Source organism: Petaurus breviceps, unplaced genomic scaffold (assembly GCF_028583685.1).
Source record: "Petaurus breviceps papuanus isolate PSGF00001 unplaced genomic scaffold, PetGlider_PUasm1.0 140, whole genome shotgun sequence".
NCBI lineage: Eukaryota > Metazoa > Chordata > Mammalia > Diprotodontia > Petauridae > Petaurus > Petaurus breviceps.
This window is the reverse complement of record NW_027185698.1, coordinates 19,411,923-19,438,492: the sequence shown is the minus strand read 5'-3', so window position 1 is coordinate 19,438,492 and position 26,570 is coordinate 19,411,923. Positions and strand designations below refer to the sequence as shown.

At 36.5% G+C, this 26,570-nt stretch overlaps 1 protein-coding gene and 1 pseudogene across 2 annotated transcripts in view; one reads left to right on the top strand and one right to left on the bottom strand.

The window, feature by feature from the left end:
• Positions 1-26,570, top strand: part of LOC138146920 (cytosolic beta-glucosidase-like) — a 114,915-nt gene that overhangs the window by 35,794 nt on the left and 52,551 nt on the right. The window lies entirely within an intron of this gene.
• On the bottom strand, positions 9,804-10,247 carry LOC138150423 (ubiquinol-cytochrome c reductase complex assembly factor 2 pseudogene; annotated as a pseudogene).

The following is a 26,570-nucleotide window of genomic DNA, read 5'->3' as shown; positions in this document are numbered from 1 at the left end:
TGTCTTACACATAGTAGGTGTGCGATATATGCCCACTGAATTGAATTGTAAGTGTGTAGTGGCCATCTAGTATAACAGTAGAATGCTAGACCTGCAGTCCTTAAGAAATATTCTCAAATCTTGCCTTAAATTCTTATTAGCCATGTGACTGAGCAAACCCCTCAACCGATCTGAACTTTCTTTTCTTATGTAAAATGGGAAGAGTGATTTTTGTGATGCTTATGGTTGTGAGGGACAAAGGAGATAATATATGCAAGGTACTTTGCAAACCTTAGAACACTATACTATGACCAGTTATCACTATTATCAAAGCAGCCTGGTCTAGTGGATAGAAAGCTGTCCTTGAAGCCAGGAAAAACTGGGTTTAAGTTTTGCGTCTTTACCATACCAGCTGTGTGACGCTGGGCAAGTCATTTAAACTCTAGGTAACCCTCTAAGACTGAGTTGCATGGAAAGTACTGACCTGAACTGATAAATGAAGTTTCCCTATGAGAATGAAAATTCCTAATGAAAATCACAAGTCCTGGTCCTATCATTACCCTATCATCATCATCATCATCATCATCACATGCCCATCCCAAAAAATGTCAGGAGGTGAATCACTTCTGTAAGAAATGTAAAATAAATAGCTTCAAAGCCTGTTTTCCTTCTCCCCAAGAATATCTTCCATGCTAGAGAAAACCATGATTTTAGCAACTCTGTGTGCCAACCCAGCTTCCCAGTTCAGTGCCATGCCTGAGCTAGCACAGCGGTCTATGATTGCAGGGAAGGTTTGTTAATGACCAGCTTTGGACTCTTAATGACAAAACCCCACAGCAAGATGTCATTGCAGTTATTGAAGACTTCACTGAGAGTGTTGAAGCTGATACCTTGTAACAAGAAGGTTGTAAATCTTAGAGGCTGGATTCTTTACCATGACAAGATGCTGAGAAAAAAAAAATTATGCTCCTTTTGGCAGGACTCCTCCTGCTTCCATCCTGCTCCCCTCCATTCCCCATGCAAGAAGGGAAAGAAGAAATATGTCCATCTCCCCATACTGCTTTTTCTGGCAGTTACCTACCTATTCTGATTTCAGATCACAGAGAACTGAGGGTACTTAACTGGGCAAATTGTGTTAAACAACGGCAGCCTCTAAATGAACATAAAAACAAGACAAAGCAACATCAAGAACAAACCTCCAATCTAAAGAAAGGTCTCAGAGGTTGACAGATTAAACATTCAAAAAACTGCAGCAATTAAAAATTGGTTGCAAATCCAGAGTGGAAAGCAAAATGTCATTTATTGATGCCCTCCATGGCCCTAACCACATATTTTTTTAGAAAGAGATTTTGAAAATGGGTCTGCGTTGTGTATATATTTGTCTTTTTATGTCTGTCTCTTGGACTCTATCACCCCCCTCTCTCTCTGTCCCTCTCCCCAAACACAGATATTCCTTGAGAACCATTAAGGAGTAAATCTGCTCATGGTCTGAGCTTTCATGAGGAACTTGCCCTGCACAATCACCTTCTCTAGGAGGCAGTGTGGAACAGTGGAAAAGGTCACCAGTTTTGGAGTTAAAGAATCTGAGTTCAAATCCTGTCTCTGATGCTTGCCACCCAGGGTTTCCTTCAGAAAACCATTTAGACTCTTTTAAGTATTTGTTTCTTTTTCTACAAAATGAGGAGGTTGGAATTAGGTTGGAATTGGTTTTGAAGTCCCTTCTATCTCTAGATATATAATCCTATGATTCTGTTTCAAGTCCATGAGTAAAAAAGTATTTAGGAATTTTCATAGGTCCTGTAGTAATCAGAATGCAGAAAGCTACATTTAAAAAAAATAAGCTTTAGGTATGAGATTATGGCTACTTTTTTGAGGCATCAATGTTATAATTATGTAGCTGTTGCAATTTCTGAGAATCTTTATTCCTACTTACATTGATGTAGAGTCCTCCAAAGAAGAGTTTAGTTACTGTTCTGCACTGGGGTTCTAGGAGAATTTCTAAAGGACAGTAAGGTTTTCTTTAATGCCATTTGTGGAAGCCACCTTCTAGTGTGTTCTCCCTCATATTTTGTTGTTTTTGTTGAGTCATTTCAGTTATGTCTCACTGTTTTTGACCCCAATTGGGGTTTTCTTGGCAAAGATGCTGGAGTAGTTTGCAATTTCCTTCTTCAGATCATTTTACAGATGAGGAAACTGAGACAAACTGGGTTAAGTGACTTGCTAGGGGTCACACAGTAAGTGTCTGAGGCCAGAATTGAACTGAGGAAGAGAAGTCTTCTTGACTCCAGGCCTACCACTCTATCTACATATTACCTGGCTACTTTCTATACGTTTCTAGTAATTAGTGCTCCAGTATAATTTCACCAGTTCCCATCAATTGACTTTTACAAAGTAATGTTTATTGAGAAGATATTGCAAGAACAAAAGTATAAATCATTCCCTCTAATACCTGGGAGCCAACTCTTTCCTCTATCACCAGGATCTTATGGAAAGTAGCCTTAAACTTAGGGCTGTTTCTACATGGCATTAGCCCCATCAAGTTCACTTATGAATGTAACACAACTAGTGAATGAGTCACAGTCCTTCCTTCTTGGTTGCCTTCTCTCTACTTTTGTGTTGGATGAAGGGATCTCAGCACAGAGCCCTGGAGTGTACCTACGCACAAGGGGCTAAACATGGGTGTTGATCTCTCTCTCTCTCTTTTTTTTTTTTGCTTTTTTTTTGGAGGGTAATTGGGGTTGTGACTTGCCCCAAGTCAGCAATGATTTTTTTTAAGCAATTGGGGTTAAGTAATTTGCTCAAGGATACACAGCCAGTTATTTCTGGCTGTGGTGCTAAGTATCTGAGCCTGGCTTCGATCCCAGGTCATCCCAACTCTGGGGCCGGTGCTCTTACTGAGCCACCTGGCCGCCCCTGGGTGTTGATCTCTTTAAAGAGGCTGAGGAGAGGTCAGAAAGTAGGAGAAAAACCTGGTGTCTTCGTTCTCACAAAAATCCTCTATTTAGAAACTGAGACTCAAAAGGGTTAAATGACTTGCCCAAGGTCACAAAGATAGTGAAAGACTCTGAAACTTAAGAACATGACTTAGAATCAGAGGACCTGGCTTCAAATCCCAGATATTTCTTCTACTTACTACACACTACCTTAGTGACTTTGGATGAGCGTTTTCAGTTTTCCAGTTTTAAAAATGAAGGGTTTGGATTAGGTCCCTTCTAGCTCTAAATCTATTACATTTTATCTTAGAATATGAGATGCTAAGGCTGGAGGAGACATTTGAGGCAATTAATTTCAACTTTTTTATTTTACTTTATTTTATTTTATTTTGCTTTTTTTATTTTTGAAGTGGGCAAGGCAAGTCATTTGGGGTTAAGTGACTTGCTCAAGGTCACATGGCTAGTAAGTGTTAAGTGTCTGAGGCTGGATTTGAACTCAGGTCCTCCTGACTCCAGGGCCAGTGCTCTATTCACTGCGCCACCTAGCCACCCCCTTATTTTACAGATAAGAAAAGATAGGCAGTCTGGTGAAGACTACAGACCCCTTCTCAGAATAATATTTTTAAATACCTAAAATATATAAGATTATAAAAGAAGGCAATTATATCAAAAGACAGTTATCAAACTATTAAAAACAAAAATAGAAGCTACAAGTTCATTGGTCCCAGGTTAAAAACCCCTGGAAGAAGGACTGGATGAGTATCCCCGAATCACAATGTATCTTGTTAATGATTAAGCCAGGAGTAGAAGTCCTTTTTCTACTGCACTGCAATGCCTGTAGAAGCAGGCACAGAAACCCCTGTGGAAGCAGAGGACAGATTACTCTCACTGTCTTTAGCTGTCCCCTGTTTCTGTAAGCAAGTGGGGCTCCTGGCTTCCATGGATGGTCTTAAGCCAATTCTCTTTTCTATGGGTGCCCACTGGTCAGAGGCTTTGGAAATTCAGACTGTCATTGCCAGGAATGAGGAAAAAAAGATGTACCTTAAAATGGGGGGAGGGTGGATAATAAGCATCATGGGTGAAAGAAGTATAATTAGACAGAAGGATGACTCAACCTTGGTGGTCTTAAACATTTTCACTTATTCCCAACACAGCAAGTACATAGTGGAACAGTGTCTGATTACAATGATATTCCTGGGACAGGAGTCATGGGACTCTGTAAGTACCAAGTTTCATTTTCTGTGAGCAAATGATAAAAGCTCCACAACAAAATACTAAGATGCCCTTCTTGTTATTGAGTCTGTTTTGAGAGGGACACCAAATAAGAACTGGAAGAAAACAAAAAGTCTTTTTATTTTTTTAATCTCAGGATGCAACTATTCATTGACCATAGATGTCAAGGACAAGATTTACTAATATATTTTGTTAAAATTGTTCACATTTCCCAGGTTATGAAGTAAACGTTGAGACATCAGAATTAATTAATGATGGAATTTATTAATTAACTAATTAATGGGGGATTAATTAATTAATATGACTTGGCTAAATTGTTTTCTAAAATCATCTATAAGCATAATCTCTACTGATATTATGACACAATTATATACTTAGCATGAATCTGTCCAGAGGCATCATGGTACAGTGGTACAGTTGAGAGAATGTTGGACTTAGACCCAGGATGACCTGCCTTCAAATTCTTGCTTTGATACTAACTATGTAACCCTGAATAAGGCACTTAATCTTTATAAGTCTCAGTTTCTTCATCTGTAAAATGAGGGAATTGGATTAGATGACCTCATTGAAAGACTCTTCCAGTTTTAAATTGATGATCCTGTGATGAGCTCTTTGGGGGGTTTCCTTGCCTTATCTCTCACCAGAAATGTGAACAACTTACCTGAGTATAGAATTATGCTCTGCTCTTAAAAAAGAATTATTGTTATGGATATTGATTCCATTTCCAAATAGCTTCTAAGGTCAAGAAATAGTTAAGTGTTTCCTCCTCTGCTGGCACACATTGAAAATGAATAGCACTCTTCATCTATGAAGCAAGTTATCACTTGGAGTTCGTTGGGTCAAAAGGGTCACCTCAGACACAAGTTAAACAAAGTCACTATAGATCGCATAAAATCTCTGACAGGAAATTTAATGCATCGAATCAGCTCCAAGTATTAGTGTAAAATCCCCAGCCGAACAACTCTTGGCCAGTTACCATCGTGAGTAGTAAAATCACATTTCAAAACACGGTCAGATGAAGCACCGCCTAATCTATCAAGTTTTAAGGCATTTAAATATGACCATCAAATACCTTCTCTATAAAGTGTGTTCCTTAATTCTGTTAAACTGAGTAGTAATTTTAACTTTTCCTTAAATGTGACTTTAACATTAACCTTTTGCTCAAGCTATATCAGATTGAAGGGCTCACAGTCTATGGCAGTTCCAAATTTAGAGTCTTGTCAAAAGTGTGTCCTGAAATTTTCTTCAGGAAGTTTATAATTTGTTTGCTCTGTTGGGCATGTGTGTGCGTTTGTGTGGGGGCATATTCCTCACAGGACTCCTTTTTTGTCTAATCCCATTTTCAGGTATCACTTCCCCAATGCCCACTCCTTATGCACATGATGGAGTCAGTGGTCTTGGAAGAAAGTTAAAAGCAGTCCCCATTAAAATAAAAAAGTGATTTTTCAGGTTTGTCACAAAAAGAAGTGGTCTGAACAGAGGAGTGGATTCATCACTTTGAAAAATGAAACACTAGCAAAGCATACTGTAACAGAGGCAAGGCCACTGACACCCTCTTAGGACTTGTTATAGGAATGTAAATTTTTAAGATCTTCCCTGCCCCTAGGTTAAGTGCACTTGGAGCCTATGGTGGGAGGCTTGTTTTTCAGGAATGCCCACACCTTGGTGCTTTGTGATTGGGCAGTGGGTCAAGAAGGTTGTTACATTCTCTGAGCCAGAAGAAGGCTATATAAGCCCTGATGGGAGGCTTTGCTTTGTGGCTCACTTTGAGAAGTGTTGTGTGATTTGACCAGATGAGACGCTGGGCAGGTGTTAAGAGCCCCATGGCTTTGAAAAACCCAGATGTTGATGCTTCCCTCTCTGGTAACTGTGATTTGGTATGGATGTAATGGTTGGACAGTTTGGAAGCCTGTCTGCTTGATCTATTTCTTTGTCTTGTAACTTCTGTGTGTATACTCTGAAGTTTAGGGTGCTGACCTTTTTCCCCTGAACTAGGTAAATGATATATATTTGATTGATTAAAGTAAGCTTGTTAACTCATTTTGAGTTGCTTTCCTTTAGAAAAGCAGATCTAAGAACCTGTGTTGGCAGCCACTCTGGGGATTCTGGAGTGCTTGCTGCTACAGGACCTAAGTTTATTTTGTTCCTTACTACAGTTTAGCCACACAAAGCTGTATAGTTTGATATTTATGGATTTCAACTCAATTCAATAAACATTTATTAAGCACCTACATTGTAATAAGAATTGGGTTAGGCCCCCGGGAACTTCAAAAGCAAAAAAAATGAAAGCCCTTCTCTTCAAGGGGTTTCTATTTTATTGGGTGAAAATGACCAAAGCTAGATACATAAATGCCAAATGTCTACAGAGTAAAGACAAAAATAACTTTGGGTTAGGTTAGCTTGCTGATTGGGAAATGGCTAAAAAACTGGCATAAAAATATGATGCAATATAACTTAGTTATGAGAAAAGATAAATATGACAAATATAGAGAAGCATGGGAAAACATTTGAACTGATAGAAAATGAAATAAAAAGAACCAGGAAAACCATATATGTGTTGCCTGCAATGAGGTGAATGGATAGGACAACAACCACCATACAACACTCTAAACTGAATACTGTGAAGTGACAATGACCAAATTTGGCCTTAGAGAAGTATGATTAGATACTTTCTCCACTTCTATTTTTATGTGCCAATTTTATTAATGAAGAAAGATGCAAAAATACAAAATAAAATACTAGCTAGAAGACTACAACCATATATCACAAAAATTATGCATTTTGATCAATTAGGATTCATATCAGAAATGCAGGGATAGATTAACATAAGAAAAACTATAAATTGACTATATCAGCAACAAAAGTAACAAAAATTAGGGGTTTATATCATTTGATGCAGAAAAAAGCTTTCAAAATCTATTTATTTTGAACTTAAATACTAAAACAAATACATAGAAAATGAAAAAGAAAAAATAAAAAGAAAATGAAACATTATAAACTTAAATATTAAAAAAATATAAAATAAGAAAAGATCATTGCCTTGTGCACGGCAGAATGTAAGAAAGGATTCAAAATTCAAGAAAGTCTGTGTAATAAATAGTACACATTGTGTTCTGAGCTGTTCATCTTTTCTTTACTTCCTTGTAAGTTTTCTTTCGTTCTTTGCTGTGCACTTTTCACTTTCTTCTTTTTTCCCCTCCCCCAGCTAAAATCACAAGCAGATATATACATATGTACACACAAACACACATACATACATGTATATATGTGTATTATACATACACACCAACATATATACATATAGGTATATACATAGAAACACAAAAATGTATATGCATGCATATACAAATATATATACTTACATGCATATAATTAGATATCTGTATCATACTCATATATAGACATATACATTCATGTGCATCTATGTAAGACTGTACTATACTTGTCTTCTGTTTTTTTGAGGGTAAATACCATATTTCTTCATAAATCTGAATCTTTCCATATTTTTCTAAGTCTACCAACTTGTTATTCCCTATACCACAACAATATTTCAACCTTATACTGACTAGTTACTTTAAATAGTTTAAAACAATATTGATTAATATGGCTGACCTATAGTGGAGTTTCCCTATTTTTTTTCTTTTGATTAAATAAATTTATTTTAGCTTTAACTTTGTCTGATATCATGATTACTACCCCTGCTTTTTTACCTAATAAATTCTACTCCTGATTTTTATTTTATGTTTGTGTGTATCTCTTATTTCCTATCCTTTTTGACTCCTCTACTTTACTTCTGTATACTACCTTGCCCTACTTAACCCCCTCTCCTCCCAAGGATCCTTCCATTATCCTCCCATTCTTGTTCATCTAAACACCCTTCTATTATTCCTCCATCCTATTCCCTCATCCTTCCCTCTAAAAATTCCTCCCATATATTTTCCCTCCTCCCCATCCTCTTAGTCTTTTATTTCTTCCTTAATTTAGGAGGCTTATATTATGCTCTTGTATATACACATACACACACATATACATACATATATGTATATGTGTGTATATATAATTTATATTTTATTTATATATTATTATTTATATAATTTATATATAATAAATATAATTTAAAAAAAATTCATGCCTTTTGACACATGGAAGGTTCTGAATAAAATCATTACCAAGTCTGAAAAAAAGCAAGTATCTGTCAATCGAGCCACATTTCTTATTTTCATATAACAGCTTATTATTCCATATGTGAGGATTTAAATACCCTAAGAACATGTATTTAAAAGTAGAGTGGCACCATGGGAGGATTGTTGGACTTAGAGTTTGGAAGACTGAAGTTCAAATTCTGTCTGTGAATATGAGAAAGTAATTTCAACTCTTTGTGCCATAGGGAACTCTTTAGGATTGAGAAACAAAGCATACATGGGTTGCAAATTGTGTGAGTGGAAGGAGTTTCTGTACCTGGAGTTCCCATTCTTGAAGATATCCCAGCTTGTTCATACATTTTCATGAGAATATGTAGCTTTAATTGGAGTGTTTCAAGGCAGGAAGTTCTCTGTTGTATAGCAGTCTATCAGAACCGTTTTGTAACATGTGGCACTTCCTAATATATTAACTGTACACTAATATTGATAACCTGGTTGTATATCTACCTGGTGACTGCACCTGTGGAGTTTAGGCTTTCATCATCCATGGCCTATATTCTTAGTGTATATGTCAGATGCCTTCCATGTCATTATCTTGATCACAGAAATCACAGAGCTGACCAAGGGGTCATTTGGTCAAGCTTCCTGCCTTTAGGCAGGCAAATAAGTAAACCATTTCTGTCAGATGGGTGTCTATTTTTTTTCTTAAAGATTTCTGGGGAATGAAGTTCTCTAAACTTCCTCCAGAATCCATTATAGTTGTGACAATTATTGAGTCACCTCTTAAACTTAACAGGTTTGTCTTTTTTTTCTTTTTAATGTTCAACTGTACTGTAGAAGTCTGGGTATTTGCTATATTCAGGGGGATTTTCAGCAAAATGGATTGATTAGAGAGAGTCAGTCAAAAAGGTCTGTTTGCGCAAACTGAACTGGATATAACATCCTAATAAAGGTTTTCATCTCCCTACTTACCTTTGCCAATTTGCTGCCTTCCCCCCAACATTCTGGGCCTAGCCTGGAAAGAAGTCCATCAATATATAGACATATTAAATAACTAAAAACTGCAGTAATTCTAGCAATTGCAAATCAACTGTTATTTTATTGCTGCCAAATATGTTTCACACTTGATAATACCGGGTTTGGCTATTTTAAATCTTCTGGGAACCATGATTTTGAACTTTGGTACATTCAAATGGTCAATTACCATGTTTCATAGAAGTTGCTTCTGTAACAAAAACCTCACATTTCCATAAGTACAGCATGAGATCACAGAGCAGAACAAATGAATTTATGTTAATACAATAAGTTTAAGACTTAAAAACATTCACACTGTCAATCTCTGGCTGTCTGCCCCTTGATACATTATTAAACAAGGAAAAACCCTACCATTGTCTTACAAAAATGTGTGTATTGGCCAAAGAATGAAAGATTGTGTTGGTAATAACCTTTTCCACCTCTATTTTTGCCAATCCTTATTCTTGGATATCATTTATATACGTAGAGTCTTGGAGCTTGAGAGATAGCTAGAATTTTTTTTTTAAAGACTGAAGGAGGGACAGTTTTACTCTTGGCAATGTACAAGGCTTCACACTTATGTACATGGGGTGGACGAAGACACAAGCTATTCCTTAGTCTTCTCATCCAGACTCTTGGTGGAGACCTTATCCTGAATTTTTTTCCATAAGCCTTTATTCAGTTCCTTAAATTCTTTCAAAGGTATCTGCAGCTAGTACAATCCTGCATTCTTCCACTGTCAGTCCACTGAAGGCTGTGTCTCTTGGGTGAGCTCTGGTACATCTGGGCATGGGTCTCAGGCTCAGCAATCTGGGGGTTCTCTCCCTCCAGAAGGGCCTGAGCCACCTGCTGCTGCAGATAAGCTCCCAAGTCTTGGTTCCTTGGTCTTGTCCAAAGGCCATTCCTCACAGAACTTGAGGAAATGAGGGTAACAGCTGGACGCCATCTAGGCCCCTGCCAAGATAGCTAGAATTTTCAAGGTCAGCATGGCCCCCCCTTCCCGACAACTATACAGATGAGGGATCAGAAGCCCAGAGTCTCTGAATACATTGCCCAAGATCACACAACACCTTAACCTGATGCCTGAGAGAAGAACCCAGGTCTCTTGTTTTATAGTACAATATTATTTCCACTTTACTAAACTCTTTTTCATAATTTCCCTCAAGGTAAACTGTTGAACTCCTCCTCTCTCCTCCTTTCCCCAATGTAATTTCCTCAGGACTTTTGTTTTATATTTTTTAAGATTAAAATAATATACAGCATATTCTTCTCTGAATAATTGGGTGGGAAATGTGTGAATTACTGAGAAATCTGAATTTATGGTCTATTCTGAAAAGAAACATTGTTTTTTTACTTTCAGTTTCTCATATGGTACCTAATCTACAGGTAATAGTAATGTGGGCAATTATCAAGGCAAGAAAAGAAAGTCTCCCTGAGGGAACAGGAATAGTCTGTATAAAATTTGAGCAACCAATGAACCAAAAGACTAGGCCAGATTGGTATCTAGTTGGGTCAATATTAAGGTTTCTTCAAAGATCTAAAATAGAAGGGGTTGAAATAGAAGCTAGAAATTATTTGTAAGATATGTATATGTGTATGCATATGTATTTATATATGTATGTATATACACACATGTATACATATAAGTATGTAATATGTATTATGTATCTGAGCACATATAATATATTCATTTACTGTTTTAGCCTTTCTTTGTAACCCCAAGTGCTTAGCACAGTGCCTAGAAAATCAGTGCTCCATGAATGCTTATTGACTTAATGTGCATATAATCATGTATATAATATATTGCTTACAGATATGTATGTGAAAATTACCATTAACTGGAATAAAGTAAATTAACTAAGTTTGTTGATATAGAATATGCTTTAGAACTTTTTGACATGTTTGAATACTTTTAAATATGTCCTTTTGCACCAATCATTTGTTTTACACAATTTTGTACTGAATAAGACTTTGAGAGAGAGAGAGAGAAACAGAGACAGAAAGACAGAGAGAGAAACAGAGACAGAGAGACAGAGAGAGAGACAGAGAGAGACAGAAACAGAGAGACAGACAGAGACAGACAGAGAGAGATAGAGACAGAGACAGAGAGACAGGGAGAGAGACAGAGAGACAGAGAGAGACAGAGAGACAGAGACAGAGATAGAGAGAAAGACATGATTTCACTGAGATAGGGGAATTTCTATATGACTTCTCTGCAACTTAGTCTTCTTAGGGAGTTATCTACACCACTGAGTCATTAAATGTCTTCTCCAGGGTCCCATAGTTAGTATTATACCAGATAAATAGAATAAATGCAGTGGAGGAAAGGACACTAACAGTTGAAGGCATTAAAGAAAGCCTCCAACTAGAAGGTGGTGCTTGAGCTACTTCTTAAGGGGGTTTGCTTTGAAGCTGGTTTTCAAAGTGTGGGCAGGGAGAAGTAAATAATCAACCATCTGTTTGCTAATGTCTTTTTGGGCATGATGTACTTGTCTCAGACAAGAATTTGCCCTAGTTAGGTAGGGTCTTTCTTTCCTGCACTCTTCATTGGTTTAGCGATAGTTTTAGGATGATTACAAGTAGCTTCTCTTACACATCCTGTTGTCAGGTTGAAGAGTGGTTAGAATGCTGGAACTGGATGTAGAAAGATCTGAATTCAGCTGTGTGACCCTGAGCAAGTCTCTTGACCTCTCTCACTCTCAGTTTCCCTATTTGTAAAATGGGGACAGTAATAATTACACTTATTTCACAAGGTTGTTGTTAGGACTATTGAGTTAACATGTACTCTGCTTTGCAAACCTTAAAATGTAATATAAATGTTAGCTATTGTTATTCATATGCTATTACTGTTCAAGAGACCACATTTAGAGTATGATGTTAAAGCCTGTTAAAAAAACATCCCTCAAATTCTATTGATATCTCTTGTTCTTATATCTTTTTTGGATATATCACCTTGAATCCCTCTACTCTGAAAATAGGTTGCCTTTACTAACAAAATAAATAGCTAAGCAAATATGAACAATACAGTGACTGTATCCAATAGTGAATGCCATATTCTGCACCCTACTCCCTTCAACACTCTGCTGAGAGGAGAGTGGTATATTTTATTATCTATTTTCCAGAACCAATAATCTTTTTCATCACATTTTAAGAGGAACATTAAGAAACTAGAGCATGTCTAGAGAATGAGGAGGAGTGGTTAAAAGAACTCAATATATTTAAATAGAAGGAGAGAAGACCAGGTTGGGATGCTTAGCTTTCAGATATTTGAAGTGCTCTCACGTGTGGCTCTAGAGAGAAAAACTAGGCCCAATGTTTACTTCAGGTAATAAGAGGTTACCTGTTAATGAAAGTGTTTATCCAAAGGAATAAACAAAGGAATGGATGTCTGTCCATTCAATGGATTTTGTAAAGGTGGTTCCACAGTGAATAGAGCACTGGGCCTGGAGTCAGGAGGACCTGAGTTCAAATCTGACTTCAGACATTTAGCACTAACTAGCTGTGTGACCTTGGGCAAGTCACTTAATCCCAATTGCCCTTCCTTCCACCTCCAAAAAAGCAAAGTCAATAAAAAATAAATTAATTAAAAGGGTGGTTCCATTACCTATGACCCACTGTCCAGCAAAATGACTTCCACCCATGACAAATCCCAATTTTGCCTTCTTACTTTAAGCTATGCTTTTCTCTCTGTGATTTTGAAGATGGAACTCTGCATTAGCCAGTTTCCCTCTTTTTTGTTCATTCCTCACCCACAGCTGCCTTGAAATTTTAGCATACATTCAGGAGTTTAGCATGCATAAGATTTGCCTTCATTTAGTTATATACTCTGCAGAGATAAATATTTTTGCAATAGAATTGAACCTCTGTAATTCCCATGGAAGGCTAAAACAACCATTGTAAATTATAGTCTGGGGAGAATTATAAGCAAGTGCATGGAATGTTTTTTAAAAATCTAGGCTGCCACATGCTATCCTTATGTGTTTGACAAGAAACCTCCCCCTTGTTCTGTACTGGTGTGAATGAAATTTTTGGTGAAATATTTGGAGGGCATATCTGTTGATTCTGGTAAGAACCTCACCCTGCACAGGCTATGGTTTCTTCCTATTTGAACTTTTGACTATAGCATACACATGGATTATCTTTCTAAATGGAGAAACAAATGAGTCCAATTCTCCTCAGTTTTTGTCACTCCTAGTCATTACAGAAATAAGGGTAGGGACAGAGAATGAACCTGTGAAGGAACTCCTGAGAAAGGGAACTACTTGTAACCATGTATGTGGCCACCTCCTCTGTAATTTATAATCTTATAAAACTGACTAGATCATGGGAAACTTAAGTGATTTTCCCAGTTAGATAGTGTGTGTCAGAGACTAGACTTGAACTCTGTTCTTAGAACTGGCTCTGACTCTATCTCTCTGTGAATATCTATGGCTGCCTTTACTGACTGTTGTGATAATGAACAAAAATGTTGTCTATGTGACATTCAGTCAATTGACTGAAGGAGTCAATGTGCTCTTCTGGGCTCCTTCATTTACCAACAGGGAGTGACTTAAACTCCCATAATAACAGAATCCCTGATATTTAATTTTGTGCAATATTCTAATAAGTAAATAGAAAAGTAGGATGCTTTAATGTGGTGCTGGATTTGGAGACAGGAAGACCTTGGTTCAAATTCTGCCTTTGACACATTAGCTATATAGCAAGTAACTATACCTTTCTGAGTCTCAGTTTCCACACATGTAAGATGGGAATGCTAATACCTGTAACAATCTATCTCATAAGTTTGTTGTGAGGTTCAAAGAAGATAATATTTGTGAAATTCTTTGCAAACTTTAAAGTACTAGATAATATAAATTATTATTACAGGCTATTGAAAAAGCCTTTTTTATTAAAAACAGTGACTTTTTATAGCTGAAAACCAGCTGTATTTTCCTCTTGCAGAACCCTCCATGGATTTATCACACTCTTGGAGGCAATTATTGAGAATTCTAAAGAACCAAATTATCCTTGCTGACCCTATAGTGAATGAACCGAGTCTAAAGCTGTGTCCAAAAATTTTGTTTAAATGTTGTCCATTGTTCTGTGTAAAAGGGTACTATCAATTTCACCAAGAAAGTTTTGCTGTGGAAGGAATCATTTCAAGTCATTCCTTAGGAACTGTTATGGTAATTAATTATGCAGGCCTAAAATATAATTAAATATTACATGTAAGTTATTTTAAACAAAATAATGAGATATGATGGGAAAAGTAGATTATAAATGAAGAGATCTTAGTTCTAGTCCTGGTTCTGCAATTAACTAGTTGTATGACCTTGGGCAAGTCTCTTCCTTTCTCTTGGGCTCATTTTCCTCATCTATAAAATAAAGTGGTTGGCCTAGTTATCTCCAAGATCCCTGTAGGAACCAACATTCTCTGATTCTAATGCTTGGCTTTAGAACAGATAGAAGGAAAAAAAACAGTGAATTAAAAAGAATGAAATTGAAAGTTAACTTCTTCTGAAAGGGAAAAGGAAAAAACAAACAAATCATACATTAAAACAAAGACTTTTAATGCCCTTGGTGGTATTATACATCTACTGTTTTTCTTGATTTTTGCATTTTACTCTGTGTAGAGAAAGGGAGAAGAAAATGACAAACCACTGTAGGATCTTTGCCAAGAAGACCTCATGGACAGGATGGTCTATTCTTTTTCAGGAAAGCAAAAAGAGCAAAATAGGGTCTCTAATTAGTTCTATAATTTATATAGAAATGGTACAACTGGTTTTTGAGAAGTAGGAAGTCTATGGTATAATAATGCTGAGTTAAGCTGAAGGGTGAGGAAGAACCCCTGAGAAGGATTTTGGCTGGGTCTGGTGGCACACGCTAAGAGCCCCTGCTGCCAGTGAAGCTGAGGACGGTGGATTGCTTGAGTCTGGGAGTTTGGGCCTGTAGTAGGACTAAAACTAATCAAATGTCTTTATTAAGTCTAATACCAATGTGGAGAGCCCTTTGGGGAAGAGGCCCATCAAGTGTCCTTAGGCAAACCAGCCTAAGTTGGGAAATGCAGCACGTTAAAACTTTTATGCTAATAACTATTGGAATCAGGTCTTCAAGTGGCCTGGTGAGATAGGCAGACCCAGTCTCAAAAAAAGGGAAAAAAGTTTTTTTTAAATTATTTTAATTAAAAAAACCAATGGAACTTAAATACACAATAAGAAAAGAAAAAGAAACATTATGAACTTAAATATTGAAACTTAAATACATAAGAAAAGGAAAAAAAGCATGTCATGTGCATAGAAGAATGTATGAGAGGATTCAAAATATATAGTAATAAATGTCCATTTCAAGAAAGCTTATGTAATAAATACTCCATATTGTGTTGAGAGCTGTCTTTGCCTCTTTGTTAGTTTTCTTTTGTTTTCTGCTGTGCACTTTTTACTTTGTTCTTTTTTTCCCCCTTCCTCCCCTCCCCTGCCCCAGGCTATAATTAAGTTTGGATATTTTTATATATGGATATAGATATGTATATATATATACATATATATGCTTATATACACATACATACATGCATATATAGACATATACTTTCCCTAACAAATTCTACTTCTGATTTATATTTGTGCACCTCTTATTTCCTATCCCTCCTAACTCCTCTACTTTACTTCTACCCCCTATCTTGCCTTCCTTTTACTTAACTTAGCCCCTCTCCAACACTCCATCCTTGTCCTCCCATTCTCATTAATCTAAACTCTCTCTATACTCCCCTTTTAACTCATCCCTCATCCTTCCCTCAAAGGATCCTTCCCTTCTCCCCCCATGCCCTTAGCATTTTTTTATGAATTTAGAAGACTTTTATGCTTATATATATATATATATATACATACACACACACTATACATATTTATATACACACATATATATGTATTGTTCCCTATTGAACCCATTCCCCATGAAAGTAGCCTCCTGTCCCATCTAATTCCTCTGTGTTGATTCTTCCTCTTGTACCTCATATTTTTTGCTGTTCCTAAATGGTTTTAATTTTTAAAGTCATATCATACTCAAGGCTACCCCAGTCTTTCTTATGAACTACCCAATTACTGATAACAATCTTAGACATATGTGTTAACATTTTACATAGTACATACATTCTCAACCTTATTGAGTCTCCTGTAATTAGTCTTTGGTATGTACCTTATATTTCTCTTGGCTCTTGTATGTCAAATCTTCTATTAAGTTCAGTTGTTTTTTTTTTTTTAACAAAGTCCTGAAAGTCTGACAATTCATTAAACATCATTTTTTTTTTCACTCAGGATCATGCTTACCTTTGCTGGGTGTGATATTTTCAGCCAGAGCCCCAGTTCCTTTGCTCTTCAATATATAGTGTTCCAAGACCTGCAGTCTTTTAGTGTCACCATTGCTAGGTCTTGTGTGATTCTAATTGTAGCACTACCATATTTAATTTTTTTTCTTGTTGACAGACATGGCTTTCGACTAAACTTTAAAATTTAAAGTTAGTTGAAGAAAAAAAAGGAAATTAAGGAGAAGCTTAGCATTTGTTATCAAGGTAATTAATCGTACCTTAAATATTTAGTTCTTTGCAAGATACTTTGAAATGGCTTCATTGAAACTAAAGTTTGGCTAATTTTGTTCAAGGTTAGCCATTTCAATAAGCAATTATATTTTGGATAAACAAATCTCACAGGGCTATATCTCACCATGAAAAAACAAGACAAAACAAAACACTGATAAGGGCTAGGTTGGAAAAAGCCAGGTAAGCAGGTAGTTCTCCCTGAGACAAAGTTTTGGATTTTTATGATCCAAAGTATGACATCATGAGAAGGCCAGAGAGGGTCAGAGGGAACATGGTGACTAAATAACCTTCCTGTCCACAATAATAAGACTTCTCATAGACCATTTTAGGGGAATAGCTTGTCTCTATCATGTTCGTGCTTAAGCAGAGCTACCATGTCATTAAGCACTGGAAAACATGTTATTTTTTTAGGGCACAATATTGTGGCATTAGCTCAAATGGTATTTGAGAAAAGACAAGGGTTAGAGGAGGTATGACAAAAAAGCCTTTATTAAATGTGGTCTCAGAGGACTACAGAAATAGGTGATTAAGTTCCTGCCCTCAAGAACATTACAATTACATTCAGGAGAGAAGACTAAATTCCATGAAACTCAGTTATAGAAATTTTGAGGAGGGAGACAATCACCTTGTCTGGTGATGGTCAGGAAAAGTTACATGGATTTTCTAAGTATTCAGGGCAGTTGCCTGTTGGGATGGAATTGTTAGTCTCTAGTTCAGCATCTCCCAAGAAGGTGGTTGACTAAAAGTGTTACAAGGGGGAGAAGGGGAGTGAAGGGTTTTCTTGAGGAACCAGTCACACCAGGTCTGCTGCCAAATCCATTTCTTTTCTACCAGATGCTCCCTTGTAACTGAATCTGGCATCTATTCCACCTTTCAGCCTCACAAAGAGGCTGTATCTTCTATAATACAGAAAAAAATATGAGGGGGGAGATAAGAAAGTCTAGAAACAACTCTTTCAACTTCTTTATTGCTGTTCGTTTTCAGTTGTGTCTAACTCTTCATGACCCTATTTAGGTTTTTCCTGGCAAAGATACTGGAGTGGTTAGTCATTTCCTTTTCCAGCTCATTTTAGAGATAAGAGAACTTAGGCAAACACAGTCATATGACTTGCCCAGGATCCCATTGCTAGTATCTGAGGCCCAATTTTAACTCAAGAAGATGAGTCTTTCTGACTCCAGGCCCCACATTTTATTCATTACAACACCTAGTTTCCCTATCAACTTCTTTTTTAATTTCCATTTTTGGAGGGGGAAGGGCAGGGCAATTGGGGTTAAGTGACTTGCCCAAGGTCACATGGCTAGTAAGTGTTGAGTGTCTGAGGCTGGGTTTGAACTGAGGTCCTCCTGACTCCTGGGCTGTTGCTCTACTCATTGTGCACACAGCCACCCCCAACCTATCAATTTCTTTATCAAGACTACATCAGTCTTCCAACTCCATTTCTTTGAGAAGGAAAGAGAACCAGATGAGGAATGAGAAAATGTGAGCTCTACACCTAACTCTACTACTGGTTAGCTGTGTCACTTTTTTTTGTTGTTGTTGCCTTTTTCCTTTTTGGAGGGAGGAAATGCAGGGCAATTGGGGTTAAGTGACTTGCCCAAGGTCACACGGCTAGTAAGTGTTGAGTGTCTGAGGCTGGATTTGAACTGAGGTCCTCCTGACTCCTGGGCTGGTGCTCTATTTACTGTGCCACCTAGCCACTCCCATGTGTCACTTTTTGTAGATCACTTGTAGTATCACTCTGGGTCTCAGTTTCCTGAAACATAAGATTTGGATTAGAGACCCACTGAGATCCCTCTGAGTGCTAATTTTACTGTCCTATGGTATGGAAAATTCAGGACTGCAAATCTTCGAGGACTTCAGAGAAAATATCTATCTGAATCTTTGGCAAAACCTATATTGGAATTTAAAATATGTACTGAGATTCCACCACCCCATGGTGACAGTTTACTCAAATTGCATTTTTCAACTTTTTTTTTGAGTTGTAAACGTACAAACGTTGCAACTATAAAAATTTAACTTTTAAAGTATAAACAAATCTCATAGGCTTATAGTGACTGTAAGATTTCCCAGTAACAAGTAGATCATTTAATGCAGTAAGAAGAAGTTTGAATACTTCAAAGAATTGTGGCTCCTTGCAGAATTTCATAGCCTGTTAGATGACATTAAATATGGAAAAGATATAGGACAAATCTTCAAATCTCTCCATGGACATTTTTCATCATTTTTGAGAAAGAATTAATGGATATATTTAGGAGTTTGCTCTAGTTTCTTAATGCTTTCTACAAAACACTTCTGCAAAATATTTGTTTTCAAACTGATAAATACTACCAGAGAGGGCATGGTGTAGTAGATAGATTGGTAGAATTTGATGTGAAGAAGAATTGTCAAGACTATTATAAATACCCAAATTAACTTCAAAGGACATATGAAGGAAATACTATCTGCATCCAGAGAAAGAACTAATAAATAGAAGTAGGTATAGAATGGTTTTACACATACAAACACATATGTATATTTATGTGTGTGTGTGTATATATATATATATACATATATATATAAATACATAACATATTTATGCTTAATGGTAGCTGTCTTTAGGGTGGTGAAGGGAAGGAAAAAAGAAAGTTATATAACTATTATATATTTTAAAAGATTAGCAAGTTGTACATAATAGATGTGCAGTTTCATGCACAATCATCTTTTTTCTATTCTACTATGTTATGGAAATGCTTGTTTTATTTCTTAAGTTCAGAGCAAAATAAATAAAATGTAAAAAAGAAACATAATTATATAATTAGAAAATCTTGTTTTCCAAAAGTCAAATCATAAGACAAACCCTTCAGATCTAGAAAAAAACCAAAAAGATTGGATTCAAATCTTACTTCTGAGGTTGTGACCCTGAGCAAGTTGCTTGTATCTCTGCGCCTGGGTCAACCCTTTAAGACTACCTATTAAATTATAGATGTTTATATTGAAGGCTTATAGAATATATCTAAATTATAGATTTAGACTTAAAAGATCTCTTGGAGGTCATCTGGTTTAGTGCCTTTATTTTACATGTACTCTTCATTCTAATTGAATATGGCCAGAACCTGTTCTGCAACTTGCTTGGGGGCACTGAAAAGTTTTATCATCACAAGTCCATTCTCTGATATGTACTGACTGTAAGACGTTGGGTAAATAACTTAACCTCTCAGCATCACTCCCTGCTCTCCCCCACGAGTTGCAGAACAGGTGCAGATCAGCATTGGTAAGAATTCTTCCTTGAAAGTTCTTATACAATTACAGATTTTCCCTCCCTGGCCTTGCTCCCCACCTCCCATTTGATTATGCTGTGGCTGGAATGGAGTCTTCAGATTTATTGATTTTTTTGGAAAACTTAGATGATGTTGATAATGATGGTAATAATAACAACAAAAATAATTCACATTTATATGGTGCTTTAAGGGTTTACAAAGCACTCAACACGCATTATCATTTACGCTCTCACTTTTGCAGATTCACTGTGACCTAAGTTTTTCTCTTGTTTGCCAAACCTATTAAATGTTTTAGGATCATTTAACAATAAGGTCATTTGTATTCAGTTTGAGTGAGCCAAATGGCGTGTCCTCATAACTGCACTGATTGTGCTTATGATACTGTTGTGTACACTTTGGATGCTCAATAAATATTTAACAATGATGATGGTGATGATGATGATGATGATGATGAAGCAGAAATCTGCTGTTTGTTACATCCTAATTAAATTCTGTTTGTCTACATGATTACTTGAATCTAGGCAGAATTTTTACTTTACTCTCACTATTCATATTCAAAAATAGATGATAAGAATGTCTAATTAGCATTATCTTTTTGTGGGTAGGTACAAGCAGACTTTCTTTTAAGATGAAAATGTTCATATGTAATTTTGATACTTAGATACAATGAGATGGTATAAACTAGAATTTATGGTAATGATGACTCTGAAAATTAAGGTTCTTTTTAATGTTTAAAGGCCAGATTAATCTAGGAAATAAAAATAACAGTAATGATGATTATGCTTTTAGCCATTTATAAGGCTTCTTAGTTGTACCATGCATTACACAGAGCGTAAGCAGGGGATAGTTTATAAGTTTTCAATGACTGTTAGTTGTATATCAACCAGGACATCCTGATATACATAAAACAATTCAGCTTTTCAAGGATTTATGATTTAGCTAGTTTGGGCACTCCTCCCACAGAGGCAGGTCACAATCTCTCAATGACTTGGTAGTTTTCCACAAGCATTAATTAAGCCCATGGAAGCAGCTAGGTAGCAGAGTGAATAAAATGATGGGCCTAGAGTCACGAAGAGCTGGGTTCAAATCTTGCTTCAGATACTTATTAGCTATGTGACCCTGGACAAGTTGCAGAATGTCTTGTCTGCTTCGACTACACAATGGGGATTATAATATCATCTATGTCACAAGGTTGTTGTGAGAATCAAGGAAAAACCATAAGGTTATCTGTAAAGTACTTAACAGTGCCTGGAACATAGTAAATGCTTCCCTTTTTCCATACTATGTGCCAGCAACTGCACTAAATTTGGAATTATAAAAAACAAAAAGATGAAAACAGCTCCTGCCCTCAGGGAACTCACAATCTAAAGGTAGAAGCAATATATAAGCCACTATATGCAAGCAAGATATAGAGACTGGAGAAAGTAACAGAAAGAAGGTCTAAAGGTACACTTGTATTTCAATCACAGTTGTCTTGCTGCTTTCACAGCTGTGATACATCCTGAGTTACACAGAACCCACTGGGGGAGGAATTTTCCTAAGGAGGAGCTTGCTTAGGGGGAGGCTTGCTTGTGGGAAGGCTTTTGCACCTTTTGATACTGAGCTAATTAGGCACTGAGCCATGTGGGTTGTGATACTTTCTGCCTCTGAGCTTATTAGTTGAAAACTATATATACTGAGAGGTTGGTATTTTACTTTGGGGGCTTACTTATGAGAAAGACCTTTTGTTTCCCTGGATGGGACTCTGAGTAGCCATTTGTTAAGAGCTTCTCACCTCCATCCCGACTACTCAGAGGTTTGTGCTCTCCCAATCTGGTGTATATTATATAGGTAGTTGTATTACCTTTTTCAGACATGAGGAGCCCTGTCTGTTTAATCTCTGTGCAAATTTCTCTGCTTGTATTTTCTACTAATCCATAATTAAAGTAAGATTGTTGACCCCTTTAAGGTTGTCTTTTCTTTAGAATAGCAGATTAAAGAACCTGTGCTAGCAGGCCATCCTGGGTGTACTAGGGTGCTTGCTAATACATCAATGTCTTTCCTAGTCCCACATCTGAATAGAGTCCTCCAGATGTGGTCTGACTAGGGCAGAATCTAATGGGTTTATTATTGTTGTTTGGTAGTTTTTCAGTCCTATCTGTTTTTGACCCCTTTTTGGGTTTTCTTGGCAAAGACACTGGAATACTTCACCATTTCCTTCTTCAGCTCATTTTACAGATAAGGATACTGAGGCAAACAGGGTTAAGTGACTTACCCAGGGTCACACAGATAATAAGTATCTGAGGTCAGATTTGAACTCAGGAAAAGGAGTCTTCCTGACTCCAGACCTGGTACTCTATCTATTGAACCACCTACCTCCCTTATCATCTCTTACTGTTCATTTTTTCATACAACAATGTCAGATTAACTTTTTCTTAACCAGCTATATTATACTATTGACTCACCTTGAACTTGTAAACTTATAAAATTTCTCCTATTTTTCATGATATCCAAAATAAGTGAGAAGAGATAGTAAGAGATCTCCCATTTGTACTTAATGAGTTCAAGTTCCTAGATGAGCTTCATCCTAGGGTACTAAACGAACTAGCAGATTTGATTTCAGAGAGAGCAGATTAACTTCTGTCTAAAAAAATCTACCTCATCTTGTTCAAGTGTAGTCAAGATTGGGATCAAATGTAAGATTTTATATTTTTCCCTGGCAAATTTCATGGACAAATATCAAGATCTTTTTGGAAATTGACTCCGTCATCTGACACTTTAGCTAGTCCCCTTAACCTTTTTTTTTTTAATTTGCAAATTATATAAACATGTCATGTGTGCTTTTAGTCAAATCATTGAATGAAATACCAAATATTAGAGGACCAAGTACAGACTGTTGGGGGTCTTCCAATAGAAATATTCTTCCGTGCTGATATCAAACTATTGATGTCTCCCCTTTGATTTCTGGCCGTTCAACTGGTTTTGAAGATCCTAACAGTATACTTGTCTCATTCCTATCTTTATTTTTGTGCACAATAGCATGAGAATTTGTCAAATGTCTTAATGAATCTAGGTAAACTATATCTGCATCATTCTCTTCATTTACAAGATCTAGTTACGCTGTTCTTGAAGCCATGTTGGCTCTTTCTGATCAATGTTTCCTTTTCTCTATGTCCACTAACCATTCTTTTTCTATATTCATGGATTCTGCCAGAAATAAATTTGTCAAGCTCACTGTCCTACAGTTTGCAGACTACCCCCTATCTTTTAAAAAAAATCAGATATCTGTCGTTCTCTAATCATAAGGTATTTCTTTGATTCTCCACTATCCTTCAGATATCACTGATAGCAGTTCAACAGTTGTACATACTAGTTATTTCATTACCCTAAGATATAGTTTAACAGGGTCTGGTGACTTGAACTCATGAAATATGGTTAAGTGCTCTCCTAACTAGCTCCTGACTTGTTAAGACAAGGAGCATCAACTCCCCTCAGGAGCATCAACTCCCCTATTAGGGGTTAGGGTTTTAATGAAGGAAGAGAAAGCTTAGCTGTTTCCTTTTATTTTTTGATCTTTTTTGAAGGGTGAAAACAGGGCAATTGGGTTTAAGTGACCTGCCCAAAGTCACACACCTAATCAGTGTTAAGTGTCTGAGGTCGGATTTGAACTCAGGTGCTGGTGCTCTATTCACTGTGCCACCCAGCTGCCCCTGCTTAGCTCTTTTCAATGGGTTCAAGTTTCTAAGTCATGATGAATTATATGTCCCAGAGTACAAAAATAGCTTATAACTCTCATTGTAGATTTGATTTAGGCAATTCTTGAGAAATTGTAGAGTGGGTGCTAAAACTGTGAAGAAGGTCAAATGGTCCAGTCTTCATCAAAGGGGAAAGGTGTACCCTGAACCCATAAACCTGTGAGCTGAATATCAATTATGAATGAAATATTCTAAGTAATTATTCAACATACGTTTGTTCAGTGATCACTAGGAGCTAATGTAGATTTACTACAAATAAGATTTACCAAATGAAACATTTCATTTCTTGATATGATTGCTAGGCTGGAATATAAGAGAAATGGTACCAGCACAGCAGCTCCTGATTTCATTTGGCCAGTTGATGAAATTGTTGATTATGCCCTTTGTGGGGAAAAAAGAGGAAAGAACTTGATCGTTATAAAATCAGGTAGATTAATGCATGATACACCGAATGCTGATTGGTGGTCTCAGACTAGAAAAAGGTCTCCTGAGGTACAAAGAGTTAGCCATGGTTTCATTCTTTAAAAAAATGAATTGGATAAAGACAGAAACCATGTTTATTTAATTTGTGAATGACAAACTATTAGGAATGTGAGTGGTTTTCACTAGAAATATTCAAGCAAAGAACAAGGTAGTCACCTTAAGACGTTATAAAAGAAAGGATTTCTGCATAGAGTATGAAATTGGGGTAGATGAACTCTGTCTTCCTTTTCATCTTCAAGGTTTTTTTAGACCACGCATACAGAATTTTTTTAGTATGAAAAAATAAAAAAATGTCTTGCCTTTCAATGCCCACTTTCCTTTCAGGGAGTAAACATGCATTGAATAAAGGAAATAAAGCTAGATTAATTCCAACCCCACTTATGGAAAGATTTAATATTATGGCTATATATTCAGAGAGGAAGATCATGGGAAAATAAACTCCTGGTAGGGGCTTAGATTAAAAAAGAAACATGGTTTCCAGCATATGCCCAGAGATTGGTATATTTAGCCAAATTTCTAGACCTTGACATATATGGCACCATATGATAAGAATTGTTGGAATGAGCTGCTGAGGCATGACAACATATAATGTCATCCAAGAATCCATACACTCACTAGACTGTACTTGGCAAAGCAGAAAGATTGATTAGTTCATTTTGTTTTATTTTTCTACCTTAAACTTTTTATATGCAATACTGTAAATTTCTGTTACCAACTTGCCTTTTTAAAAAATAAAATAAAATTACCATATTACTTTTAACCTTTTCTTGCTTGTCTGTTATTTTTCCAAACTTCCTTCTATGTATTAAAAAAATTCTTCAATAACTCTGCTTTTTCCCCTTTTGTTTCTTTCCTTTCCTTTTTTTTTTACTATACTATCAATAGTTTTCTTCCTTTCCAGCCCCTCCAATAAAACATAAAAACAATCCTTATAGTAAATAAAGATAAATAATCAAAAGAAATCTATGTACTTTGGGCCAATCAATTTTTAAAAGATTTTTCAGCAACAGGAGTTGAGGCCAAGAAGGATTTTCTAGTTAACCCTCAGTAAATAGTAAATTCAATTAAGGAGAATCTTGCTACCCCATTTTTGTTTCCCCCTAAAAGATGATAAATTTAATTCTTTATTGCCTCTTAACTTTTTACTTTCAATTGGTTAAATTAGTATCTACATGGTGTAACTAGCCATATGTTTGTTCTGGCTTGCATTAAGAAAGGGAAATAAATGGAAATAAAATTTAAAATCCTCTTATCCTCTTCTATCCCAACCTTTCCTTCTGTTTTTATTTGCTCTCTTTTTGCCAACCTGCTGTTTTATGAGTTGACTGATTTGTCTTTCACTTACTCTGTCCCTGGCTAAACTTGGCTTCCCAATGAAGCTATCACAGTCTGCAGTGACCTCTGCCTCCTCCTTAAACGCAAGCTGGGATGAGGATCAGAATAAGATTGTAATGCAGCAATGCCCAGGCATTCACTGAGCCCAGCCACACAGAGCTTGGTCATTATAGGTTCACTTCTGGGTGCAATCATATGAGGCAGATAGCATGCTTGGTGTGAGCCCCTCAGCATTAACAGTAATTCATGATGAGCTGTATTCAAATGAAATAAGGAAAAGTTTTGAGCTCATCAAGAACAGGATTTCACTCGTGGTACACTGAAGTCTCATTTTTTTACTCATAACATTATAACTCTAAAGGATTTCTATGGTAAGAAAATAGAGTTTCTAGGATCAGAAATACAGTTTAGTTTAAAAATTAGCCAGGTGGAAGATTTTAACTTTAAAATGTAAAAATAATTTATCCAGCTATTTGTGGGATAGAAGGCAGAGAATGAGATCAATTATATATATATATATATATATATGTATATTTTAAAGTGTTATTTTTTTTTTCTACTCAGAGATGACTTTGAAAAGTGAAGGTGGGGAGAGAGTGATTGAAAGAGAATATTGGGACCAGAGAAAGAAAGGAAATAGAGGGGAAAAGTGACCACTCCTTGCTTTTCTTCTTTTTCTCTCCCACTCTCTCTTTCCCTCTCCTCACTAGTGGGGAGGAAAGAGAGAGTGGGAGAGAAAAAGAAGAAGAAAAGCAAGGAGTGGCATTGTGTGTGTATGTAATATATGTATACAGACATACATTTTACACATAATACATATAATATGTATATATATATATATGAAGAGAGAGAGAGAGAGAGAGAGAGAGAGAGAGAGAGAGAGAGAGAGA